General features: G+C 36.5%; 1 protein-coding gene across 2 annotated transcripts in view; it reads left to right on the top strand.

Moving 5' to 3' along the window:
• The first annotated feature begins 40 nt into the window (after positions 1-40).
• Positions 41-13,646, top strand: part of LOC121307515 (ribosome-recycling factor, mitochondrial-like) — a 39,322-nt gene continuing 25,716 nt past the window's right edge. For both annotated transcript variants that reach the window (XM_041239700.1, XM_041239699.1), the window contains exon 1: positions 41-94. The gene's annotated coding sequence lies outside the window, so the exon portion shown is untranslated. The remainder of the gene's footprint in view (positions 95-13,646) is intronic.

The raw sequence follows: 13,646 nt of genomic DNA, 5'->3' as shown, positions 1-13,646 counted from the left end.
ATGTTCTTCACTGACCTCGCAGCTGAGTAATGACGTTCCACACGCTTCAGTGCATCTTCGGACATGCTGTTTGGACTGGCTGTGTAGCTCCTCCGTAAGTAGAATCACACTGCTGATGTGTTGTGTATAAATTATACACGGTTCAGTGTGCAGTTATTATATTTTACGCTTGTCAATAGTTGCATATGTGATTTATTAAGGCTGTCATAATTAGAAAACATTTGTAAGCGCATTGTTTGAGCCTCTCCCAGTCAGTGTTGACACTGTCAGATTAGTCTTTTTGTAAGTGTTTAAAATGACTCCAGTTGCAAATCGTTAGATGAAGCTGCAATTTTACAAATACATTTTGAAATGTTGCAGTTTCGTACTTTTCTCAAGTTTTTAGCGACTGGTGAACGATGTTGGACCTGGTTAGTGCTGTAGTGCAATGGAAATCATGAAACGCCCTCCAGAGATGACACCTTCCCTGTCGCTCTAAAATGCATTCTTAGTCATTATTCAACTTATGTTACACAACGTACTCTTTATTTAGTTGATGCGCCACCGTTAGGTTGTTCTAAATGTGCGCGAAACTTGTGTGTTATAAGACTACAAACTTGCATTTAAAACGTTCGAACGGGTCTAAATATTAATTTAATTATGTGTTTTACCAAAACTACAGATTATATTTAACTAAACTGTACATAAAGGATGCAATTCTGTCTCAGGTTTATGTTTAATATAGGTATTACCACAAATCCTTGATTTTAATGTAATTCTTTTATACAGTACAGCTTTAACGTAGCCATTTGTACATTATTTACACATTCACACATCTTTACATAACTTGCCTTTTTTCAGATTACATCTTTACAGAGCTTGGCATTTCACTTATGAAAATCAGTGGTGTTGATGGAAGTTACATTTAGATAATCTAATTCTGTATTGTGACTTGTAATTGAGTGTTTAGAGTTGTAGACTTTTTGCACTTTCTTTTTGAATGAAAAGAAAATTACAAAAACATGTGTGTGTGTGTGTGTGTGTGTGTGTGTGTACGTAAGGGAGTATGCTGATAACTCTCCCAGTGTTTTTTTGCGTGAGTGTTTTGAATGTCTTACACCAGCCCTGGCTGTAGAAATTCTACTCCTAATAAGAATGACCCCAAAAGACTGCTGACAGTAGTTATTGACATAAGAAAGAGAAACCATTAATATTTTATTGGCGTAAGTTCAGGGAAAGAGAAAAGGGCTGGGTAGTTATAGTAAGAATTTGTGCAGCAAATCAGCTACCTTAGTGCCAGTAAAAACACCACTGGTTGTAACTTCTGCCTTAAAATATAGTTTTTATGTATTTTAGACATTTTTGTTTTGCTACCCATAGAGCTAGGAGTAGCAAACGCCTGTTATAAGTTAGTGATATTGTGCCACATGAATCAATGTTTTTACAACTAAATGCAATTAGCAGCATTTTTTTTTTTAAACGAAATAACATTATTAAAGAGTAACTGCCTACAAATTCCTGAATTTGTTTTATTTTCTGCCCCCTTTTTAGGATGTTTGCAGTTATTAAGTTGCTGTTGCGGGAACTCAAACATTATTTTAACATTTTTTTTATAGTCCGTGTTTTCTGAGTAATTGTCTTTTAAGTATTTGTCGGCATTTTTTAAGTTAATGAAAACACCTGTTTATTGATGTGTTCATTTCAAAACAAGAAAAGATGCCCTTACCTCACTGTTACAATTGAGTACCAATCATTGACAGTTCATGTTTTAAAAGCCGAATGGATGCAAATTTTTCTCTAGTCTAGGGCCTAGTTTCTAATTAAATGAATGTAGGCTAATAGTAAACAGCCAGGCCTATAAAACTGAACATGACTGGTGGACATGGTAGCTTTAAATGTGGTCTATTGTGTTTCACAGTTATTATTATTATTATTATTATTATTATTATTATTATTATTATTATTATTATTATTTAACATGCAATAAAGATCTGACAGCCATGAGCACAGGCTCAATAGGAAGCACGGGTGTGGAAAAAGCAAGGGTTCTCATTGAATGTAATAAATAAGGCTTGTTGAAATAATAGAAATAGCATTGCTGCTGAAAATGTTAGGTACAGCTGTGAAAGATCAAAAGGCAAGTCTGTAGGTTAAGTTACTGCTGTCTGTTGTACTTACAACTAAAGCAACAGATGAAAATTACTTGCAGACCGGTAGGGCTTGGAGTACTTTACGTTGCAGAGTTTTGGTTGGAGAGTTAGCACAGTAATTTACTTCTGTTTGGAAAATGAATAAATATGTGTGCAGTATATTATGAAGTTCAAAGAAAGACCCAGTCTAGCTGGCCCATTATCTAAAGCGCAGTCTGGAGCGGATAGGAATAGTTTGTTTTGGTTTTGTAAAATGCTGGTTTAAACTGACTGTACCACTGGAGTGTCAGTGTTTCTCATAGACATTTGATATGCCTGTACATTTCCATTACACACCAGTTGAGAAACATTTATCTGTGTTATAAATTATAGTTTAATACAGAATACACTAAAATGAGCCAAGATTAACTGTAATGTTTTGTTAAAGAGCGACCTGATTCTAATTGGATTTCCCAGGAGTTTTTAATATGCCCTTTACCTATTTGTTTTATAGTGTGCATTCATTGTGAGTGGTTCTTATTGCAAATTCTCAAATAGTGTTGTGTTTTTGTTTTTTGTTTTTTTTTAATAAGTCTGCTAAGATGCTTTCACCCAAGTGCAGAAGCTGCTGTTCAGTTTTTGTTGCCTGCCATAGATATGTGTAACATACGTTACATCAGGCAGTGTCTTTTATATAAGTAAGATCAGGCGTCACATAGCGATCTGTGACCCTTGGATGAAGTTTCCTTTTGTTTTGCTGGCACTTACAGTACTTGTATAAAGCACAATAAATATGGTCAATGTAGTCAATGAGATCTGCCATTTATTGCAGTTTGCAATACAAACTTGCATATCTCCTCTATTTCTGGAAATCCCATGAGAAAAATGAGTGAGCATCTTCATGGGTGATGGAAGTATATAAGTAAACCAAAATCAAAGTAGTTGTATTTTGTCAGTGAAGATCACATAGACGTTGCATGACCTGAGAGTTTCTGCTGTATTTGTGCGTGACATGTTCTTGCACCATGATGAGAAAGAGCCTTAAGCTGAACCTGTCTGTAGCTCTTTTAGAAGAAAGTCATTCATGAATCTACAAACACATTGTACAAAGTTGCATTTTTTAGCCAACACAGTGTGTCTTCATATTTCTGTTTCCAAGTATTATAGTATACTGACCTTCGTGTAATTCTGTTTACAGGTAAAGTTTTGTGTTGGTTTCACATGAAATGACCCAATGTTTGCTTGAGAAAGGGGGGCCTGTGGATCACACAAAATCACCCCTGGTGGCTGCATTTGAAAAATGTTAGATGAAGAATATGATAACGGCTGACAAAAAAGTAGTTGCAATCGGCGCCCTAATTTCGTATTCGATTATCGTATAGACATTTACCAACGATAATCGAGGCATTGATGTTTATTTTTCAAAACAAACAAACTGTAGTTATTTTTCTTTAACTAAAAACACCGTTGTGCATAACAGTTAAACAAAATCATGACTTACATTCAAATTAGAACACTTCCGATTATAAAAAAAGAAATACAAAGGACTGGCGTTTAACAACTGAAAAGAATGTGCGTGCGTCCGCATCAAATTAACATTGTAATAGTAATAAAAAAAATACTCTGTTTTAACAGGTCATTTCTGAACTGTGGTTGTTGAATACTGTTTACATTTTATGTCCAAAAGCAAAGCATTTGAATTAATCTCACAAACCCTGACTAATGTAACTATCGTACTAAATTCAGCTTATCTTTCTATAATACTGCAATATAATCCAAACACAACATACTTTCAAACTACAGGTAATTGGTAGATTTAATAGATTAAAAAAAAAAAAAAAACGTTTTGCCTTAATTTTAAATAAAATTAAAATAAATGAATACTTCAACGCGTAATGTAGGCTTGAAGTGTATATCCTAGCAACGCGCCAATCTCCCGTACTAGCACTAGAAGCAGCGCACTCACACTCAAGATTTTAATGCAAACCGGCAACAGGAGACTTAAAATTGGGTATTAATTCGATGCATCGATTCATCAAAATGTAAACGAAGCTCGGTAAAATTTAAGGACACGTTATCAGTAATCGATGCATCGATTCATTTTTGTACCCCTAAAAAAAGTAATGCCTCTCCCTTGATTGGTTAGGCCTAATCAGGGTCTATTTTAATGATCTAAACATCTAAATGCTGCCTAACTATATCAGTCCAGCTGAGGTTTACCCCCAGGGACATTTATAGACCAACTTATTAACATTACTACATCTTGTAAATAAAACTACAGTGAAATTAGGGTTGTGATGATATCGCGTTTTACAGGGCAGTATTAACAGCTGCCAATGTTCAGATTATTAAAATTATAATAAGTAATATTCTATTGGAATTAATTCCTAATAATGTATAGTGTAAGCATACATTCTAAACACGAATAAGCATTTTACTGCTTTGAAGTTTGCAATTATTCTTCAAGGTTCTGGCTTCTGTTGCTCCAGCATTTAAAATGTCCTATAAATCTGCTTTTACTGTACCTGGTTTTAAACTTGCTTTGCGCTTGTTTGCAGAATCATAACTGCCAGGACTAAACAGCTGTACATGTTTGTAGAGTAGGTGGCAGGGGCAGAGTTGAAAGGTCTCATGAATATTGAGTTTCTGCATTTCAGGCAGGTTTAGTACCAATGTAAAATAGATTGAAGTCGCCAAAAAAATGTGGACTGCGGTAGTTATGCCAGAAGCATGCGGATAGAAAGATGAAAAGAAAAGTGGATGATAAAAGCAGAAAGAAAGGATGAAGGACACAGAGGGAGTGTGGAAATGGAAAGATAAGAACGACAAAAAGGAGACCAAGTGAGAGGATTTTAAAAAGTGAAGTGGAAGAATGGATAGAAAGAAGAGAATTCACTTTCAGACAAGAGGCTTTCAAGAAACACCGGTGCTCGTATAATCTCGGCTGCAAAAGCATGCAGGCTTTTAAAATGAGTGCTGCTGACTGTACAGTAAAAGCCTGGGGGTACAAGTTTGTACACCTTTAACCAGCGTGTTATTTGGATGAAATATCTCCATAGGTATAGGCTACCATCTGAAATAATAGCTTAGTGTTGAGGGTTATTTTAAATTGAGTGATTGACATCAGGTGTTGTTGACACATCTCAGGCAAAGTGCAAGAATAATTGATCTTATTTTTAGTCTGCGAGGCTCAATTAAACATGGATTGTTTCTCACCCTCCCGCCTCACGTAGCTATATACCCAGCAACGTATGTTTTCCTGGTGCGTTGCTGGAGTAAAGTCTTCTGTACATTGTTTGTTTTGTGATAAGAAATGTCACAATCTAATGAAAAAAAGCAGATGTCTTCTTCCTTTTTAATTATGTATAAATTTTCTCAATGCATATACCTTTATTATATTACTATAATAATACACAAATTGTATTTTAAGGCTTTGTTTCTTGCTTTTGAATAATAATGTGTTCTCAATTAATGTAGATTGTTAGCAGTCTCATATTTAATTGGGAAACTGGTTGCTGATTGTTTAAATTCCTGCAGGGCTCGAAGTGAATGGCAGCCATGCAGCCATTGGCGTGGGAGCCCTTATCAATTGGCGCAATGCCCCTCAGAATGGAAGTCTGTGCACAGCCATTGTGGAGAAGAAAAAAACGCGTATCACCTGCTTTAAACTGAAGCACGTGAGGGATGATAACAATTTGATCGAACACAAATGCCTTGAAATCCAGAGGTGCTGTACTAACACCAGCAGAATACGATAACCCCAGTTTCATGCATCAGTTGTGATGGTGTCCAAACATGAGTGTGTACTGTTGTATAAACTTAAAATATAGAAAATAAATATAACAAGCGGCTGAAATGCAGCAAAATGTAATTAAAAAAAAAAAAAAAAAGTGAAAAGGTTGCTGTATCAACCTGAAAAAAAGATTTCTTTGTGAACTCCAATAAACCAACGTTGTCTTTCGCCTCTCCAAAACGTAGGGCACCTAAATAAAGTTTTGAGTTGCATCTTTTGCAGTTGTATAAATCCCTGTTATATTTGGTTACGTGGTTTACCATCAGGAGTCTGTGGATGATTTAATTGTGCAGCAATTTACCTAGTTGTATGACGAGCTGGTAACATCTCTTGACTTCAGCCAAAGAAGCAGGCACGGCAGTGTAGACGTTACCATAATGAAAAACAGTAAGTGTAGCATGGGTTCTGTACTAAAGCAGGGTCAGCTGCAGCAGGGAAACCTGAGTTTATTTCTCAAACTGACCATTTTAAGAACGGTGACAGTAGAATGCATATAGATACTTGGGACTGTAATTAGTAAGTGTACTCCTGAGAAAAAATATACTGCAATTTACTTTATTGCAGTAGAAAAACTTCCATTCACCAAACGTAGCTTTGAGATTGTGGTAATGATAAAGAATGGTTTGGACATATGACATTGTGTTTACTGTGGTGTATTTAATATCGCATAAAATAGAAACTTGTTTTTTACTGAAATAATAAATGTTTGCAAATACAGAAAAAAAAAAAAACATAAGAGCTGGATGTGTTACATTCTGTCAGACCAGGACACCACTAAATAATACTGAGCATGTGAGCTGCAGCAGGCTATTTCCCATATTAAAACTACACAATTAGAGGTGCGGTCACCAATTCCATACACAACACTTGCAAAATCTAAAATATAAAAGGCTGTGTTTGTTACAGCCGTCAGCTGCGTAGATTATCTGTTCAGCAGAATGAGTACAGACAAGCAAGTACAGATATTAAGTTACTGTTTTAGTATCACTTCAGTGTCTTAACAGGTTGTTATATTTTAAGCAGCTGAATATGACGGCATCCAACTTGCTCCTGAAGTGGCTCCCAATGCATGGTTGTTAAGTTTCTTTATGTGGCTAATAATTAGCTTTATATGTGAATTGGCATGATAAGCACAATTACACAGCATCCTACACTTTGGCTTTTGGAGTTTAGTGGCCTTGGTTGCCTCTACATATTGAACTGGTAGGCCATTTTGGTCTTGCTCTTTTTGTTGCCAATTTAGAGCTCTCTTACTGTACAGGTACCTCCACCTCCCTGTTATATCCTGCAGGTTCAGAATATCACAGTCCTGGATCTGGCTCCCCATTATAACAGTCTAACTGTGCATATTAATCACTGCATTAGATCTATCATTTGGGGGTTGATTGCTGTAGGAGCTCAAACGTTACTAGCTGCATACAAACTGTATGTAGAACGAAAATGCCAAAACGAAAGAACATCGCTGTGCTAAGCAAGTGGAGGTTTGTTGCGATTTGAAAGTTGGCCAGTCAGCTGTGAGAGGATGGATAAAAGATGAAGAGAAACTCAGAGCATTCATTCATAAAGTTGACAGTAAAGAAAGCTTATGAAGAAAACGAGCATGAATGGCAGAGAATAATGACATTGACGAAGCACTGTACACCTGGTTTGTACAACAGTGTGCACAGGGACACCTCTTTCAGGCCCAATCCTACAATCAAAATCACAAGACTTGGCAAACCAACTAAAGTTTGAATTTAAGGCTAGCCAGGGCTGGTTTTGGCACTGGCAAAAGACGGGATCTTTGAAGTTTCCCTAAATGGAGAACAATGGTCTGCATATGAGCAAGCCGCTGTTAGTTATCCAGCAAAATTGAAGGAGATCATACAAGCCGATGGATATAATGAACAACTGATCTATTTCACAGATGAAGGTGGTGTTTACTGTAAATTGCTGCCCTGCAAGTCACAGTGTTCAAGGGTAGAGCCGCAAAAAGAAGGCAACAAGCAACGGAAGGATCGTGTCACAGTGCTGTTCACAGCGAATAAAACTGGGGAGCACAAACTTCCCCTTCTCATCGGAAAGAGTAAAAAGCCATGCTGTTTTCATCATGTTAATATGCACAATCTGTCTGTAATCTATGAAGCAATGTAACGTTTAAAATAGTAATTCTAGCAGAAATTTTCAACCGGAATGTATCTAATACTGCAGTGTATATCACCTTATCTATAATTCTGCTGATCCACTGTGAAAAAGACAACGATGAGTTTTAGAGCAGCTATGCATTCTGGTACCATTGTAAAACTAATACAACGGCAATACCAAATACTATTGATAATTTAAATACAGTAGTCCTTCGCTTATCAGACTGCGGTGGGCGAAATATATAAAAAGTTGGATAAATGAAGCCTGTTTTAAATACCATTATATACAGCTGTAACAATTAATATAGTCACACAATTGTTGTTTTGAGATTTAGCTTTTATTGGGGGACTTCCCTAAATCCCTTGTTTAGAAAGGTACAGGGTGTTAATGCTTGTGACAGGGTAGCCGTCTGCTATGTGGGAGTGTGCTTTCTCTGCTGAGTGACAGGCAGGAGATCGAGGCGGAGGTTGACGTTGATACACCCCCCGCAGGCAAACAGGATTTATTTACATATCAACACTCTGAACAGCTCACATGACTCTACCAGCAATGGTAGCGCACGGACCACATGCCACACAGTGTACGAAAACTTCTCTGAACTAATCTGTTGAACAATAAACTATGTTGCTGAAGAGCTCGATCATGGCGGATAAAGGGTTAGGGTGGAAATGAGACAGGGCAGATACATGACGGATTACTGTAATTTACCCTGATAAAGCAAAGGATGGGTTGTGTGAATGATGTGTTTTTTTTTTTTAAACAAATGAATTCATAGCAAATGACACCCCTGCAAAACTCGCAGAGACCCTAGCTAATGTAAGTGAAGATGCTGTGTATGCAGACACTTGGATAATTTTTGATGACTGTGAAGCATTTCCCTCTTGAGTGATGGCGACAATGTTGCCAGCGCGATAAAACCAACACAAACAGATACAGAAAATCACAGCGATGAAGAAAACACAGAGACTGTGGGGACCGTGCCAAGCGCCAGTGAAGCTTTACAGTGTTTACAGACAGCCTTGCAGTTCCTTGAGAAGGAGTGCTTCGTTAGACTACACAATTCAACGCATGCAGATCTGTAACATGATGCAAATTTATCAGAACAGCAAGTGAACAAGAAAAACAATCAGAAAAAGTAACTGGTTACTTTCCCCAGTTGCACTTTTGACTGTACTGTTACAGAAGTAAGTCACTGATTTATTTTTTTTGTATTATTTTTTCTTTTCATTTGCTCATGTAATTTTGTTTAGTAATACTGGTGCAGCGTGTAATGTATTACTTTTACCGTTTGCCATGTTGCATACAATGATTTCCCATTTTCTATATCTGTAAACAATAAAGTGCATTTAAATGCTTATTACAGTTATGCTATCTGTTTTTTGTGTTTCTCGATGTATCGCTGCCTTCATTATAATATAGAGGATTTATATAGGACCCTGACACCCCCGATAAAACGAGGGAGTGGTTCTATTTTATTCTAAACATGAACATTACCTTTCAGTTCTGATGCTATCGGAGTATAACACATGCAAGGGGACCAGCTGTCCCAGTTGCTTCAACCTTGAATCAAAAAGAAAGGGGGTGCTTCATGCTCAGCACCTGGACACAGTTTTTCTGCATGACTTCCACTCTAAAAGCAGCCACTGTTTATTGCCTCCTTTCAAACTATTTGCTGATAGTAACAATTCTTCCCGAGAGTTCTAGAAGCAATCCATTCAGCATGGGCTTTGTTGTTGGAGCAGGTCTGTCTGTCAGTGAACCTGTGCCCCACACATCACTAAGCATGATCAATATCAGAGCATGGCTCTATTCTGCAAACCCGGGAGATGCCTTGTTCTTGCAAGTGCACTACAATAACACAGTTTGATTGTTGTTGATACAGTAGAGAAAAGCAGACTGTAAACAGAAGCTGTCTGAATTTTCTCAACATGTGGAGACGGCAGAGAGACAAAGTCAGGTTATATTTTGACTACACTAAGATTTTAAACCAACATGTAACACCTTCAGGGGTACCTGAATGTACAGGTTTATACACCTGCCTATGTCAACATTTCAAAACTTGCATTGAGGTGGTGGTTGAAAAGTATTAATGAAGTGAATTGTATACAGTAGTGTGAAACAAGATTTTAAGAACAAACAAATCCTCCAAGTACACAAATGAAGAAGTAATTTAAAAAAAAATGTATTAATTGAATATGGTAATTCTGTAAAATATTTAACCAGTACAAATGTATAACTAAATTTATAGGTGCATGTAAGTTATATTCCTAGTTTACAGTGTTCAAGAGCAACACCCTGGTGACTGTTTAAGTTGAAAGCGCACTTGTGGCCTCTCTAAGTAAAGCTGGTACACCAGAGTGTAACCATTTACCTGTCCCCCCCTGCAACACTGTGTTATTTCCTACTAATGTAGTTCTTACAGCAGTAGAGATAGTGGCGATAAAGATTATTAATATCGATATTAAGATCTGTATTAAATATGTTAATATGTTTTGAATGGTGATCCTTCAGTATTAGATGGTGAATGTTGTGCAGAAACAAAAATCAACTTGGCAATTTTCTCTTTATCTGATGTTCCTTAATCAATGATTTTGCTTAAAAACTTACTAAAACTGTACCAGAAACCACCATTGGAAATGAGTCTTCTTATATTCAGTGGTATGTGTTATTATTATTATTACCATTGAGTACCTTGTAATTAGAGAATTAAGGGGTTAAACCCCAGACAACCTAGATTTCTACCTCCTGAATGAAATTAAGATCAGGGTTACACCTGATTTCACCTGAAAATTGTGTAAAATGAAAAAAAGTGTCCCTTCTTTTAATGTTGTTTAGCTATTATAAACCGTTAATGGAAATATTACTTTATAATGTAAAGGTAGTGTTCAAAATTAAATAGTCATTGGTTCTTGTTTTGTTTCTGTTTTTCATTATATCCTTTTGAATTTGTAATGTGCTTCTAGTTAGGTGGTTGAGACTTTTTGCATCATCCATAAAGAGTGAAACTAATTCCTCCCCTTCTATACCTGAGCTTCACTGGTGTTGTGATGCACTGATTGGGTTCATTGCTGTTGCTAACGAGAGGCAACGAGTCTGATTCTTTTTTTTGTTTTTTTTTTCATTACAGGAAAGCTTGCACAGATACTGTAGATGAGACAATACAGTAATCACATTGAAAATGCAAAAAGCCTATACCAAGCAGAAACTTTCTGTATACCTTATGTATTCTATAGTACCTTTTAAAATGTACAGATTATGATGTTTTATTTAACAGTATGATCAAATACAGTAGACTTGGTTTCACCACCCACAACTCTGTGTATTAAAGCAGAATTAAACCTTTTTATTAATTAATTTATTTTTTATAATGTAAAACTTAACCAGATTTTTAAACCTGGAAACAGCAAAGAAATAAACCCTGCATGCAGCATCCAAACAGAAGGTTTTTGATGCTTTCCAGAGCGACAAGTGTTAAGAGAAATGGACTGCAGTTAAACAAGGCAGTGCCCTCTCCTGGCTGTCTGCTACTGTAGCAGTGTTTGTGATGAAGTGTACCACTATGCTTGTTTCTCTTGTTTGTTTGTTTGTTTGTTTGTTTGTTTGTTCATCGCATTTCAGACCCCCACATGCACGTTTGTTTGTTTTTTAAAGGAGAAACAAACAACTTGGGAGCACAGAACACCTTTGGTTATAGTGAGCTACTTTGTTTTGGTTCTTTGGATAGAAGAGTCTTTCGAGTTATTGAGGGTGTCAGAATATGGTTCTATAAGTAGGTTATTGATAATTTGATAAGTCATGATTATTTATTGTACTGGAATCCATTATTAAAAGATTACCGCAGTAAAAGCTTAGGGAATTGTAGTAAACACAGTGAAAGCATAGCTAAGCCCAGAGAGGTGTGTTTTAAAAATAAATAAATAAAGTACAATTCTGGTGAATGCACAGTATGACCATGGGAAATTGGAGAATGACTCCCTAACGCTAAAAAAGCTCAGAGCTACTGCTGTTCTCTTCTTCCTCTCTCATCTCGTAAACAACCAGTTTGTCCAACAGGGAGCGGTAGAGGGAGAAAAGGGTTAAAATAGGATTGAAACTGTAATTATCGTCCAACCCAAATGCCTGTGCAGAATTGTAACCAGTAATGTTCTGGATATTTAGCGTATTATTACCCAAGCTACCTGCACTGGGGTTTTATTTTCTCATGATCACTGCTATAATGGGTATTTTACATCACTACCCATTGTATGCTTTACTGTAAACTTCATATTGCTTCCCTCCCCCAGCACTTTCCCAACAAGCCTCATACCACGTCTGGGAAGTTAGTGCCTGGGGATTTTTTAAAATGTTTTTAAAAATCTTTTTTAAGCAACATATTTTGTTTTGTGTTGTGTAACCCACACATACAGCATGGTTAGCAGAGCAATTCCCTTCAGGGAAACCTGTTTTCCTTTTCAGGCAAACTGTTACACCACCAGTTGTTTAAATATAAAAAGGAAAACATACTCCTAATATGTTCTATTCCCACAAGGAATCTTGGAAATCTACCAGATTTATTTATTTTTTTTATGTACATGTGGCTTTGAAGAATCATTTTAGCTTAAAATGTGAACAATAAAATTGAAAATAATTTAGTATAACCTTTGTTTTCAGTTGACTGAATAATGTAATGTCCGGTACTCCTGACCGTGAAAGAGGATCTAGATTGATGTGTTATGCACTTCCACACAAACCTCTAATATTTGATACACTGTAACTGCTTACAGCAGTTCTCCTAATTCAGTGTTGCACGTACATGTTTACAAAGGCCTAATTGATTTGTGCAGAGAGACCTAACTGTACTATGTACTAGACTACAGAGTGTTTTTTTGTGTACTGTATGGGAAAAAACTTTTACAAGGGTCCTGTGATCCAATGTTTACGATTACAGCCACTAGAAAATCATGCAGACAAATCGCAGGGAAATTATAAAACAGTTCCTCATCTGAAGCTGTTGATTTTAACTAGTGCTGGGACAAATATCCGAATATTCAAACATGTAGTGATCTCTATGGAAATCTGGGACAGAAAAAAGGCAAGCACGTCATTCTCAAATGACTCGCTTAACAATAACCAACTTCCTGAAAATGTTGTGTGGTGATTTGTATACAGACGACCATATCAAGGCTCGATGTTAACGTATATTTGGTAGCATTTTGCTGCCCTAATCTCTTAATTTCCTACTAGTTTTTTTTTTTTTTTTTTTTATGCAGTATCATAATTCTGATACCTTACGCTGCAATACAGACCCTGAGTGAACATTTACATAATTTCCGTTTTTTTCAACACGGTACATTATTAGTGTCTTTCATAAAGCGGGAAACCACTGCTAATAGAGCTTCCCAAGGCCAACAATGCAAATGGTACTGGACAGTGGAGTACAAATACCTACAGCACAGAACAGCGTGGATACTATTTAAAGGTGTGGAGTTTATTTTATAAACCAACGTAAAACTAAATAACTAATTAAAAACATTACGATGTTATGAGATAACAGGCAATGTCCTAAAAGGATATTAAGTTTATTCAGGGACTATAAAATGCTAATTCAGTCTGTCATGGAGATTTGTTATAATGTTAACCCT

This window comes from Polyodon spathula, chromosome 56 (genome assembly GCF_017654505.1).
Source record: "Polyodon spathula isolate WHYD16114869_AA chromosome 56, ASM1765450v1, whole genome shotgun sequence".
NCBI lineage: Eukaryota > Metazoa > Chordata > Actinopteri > Acipenseriformes > Polyodontidae > Polyodon > Polyodon spathula.
Note: the sequence above shows the minus strand (reverse complement) of the source record. Positions and strands in the feature narration are given on the sequence as shown.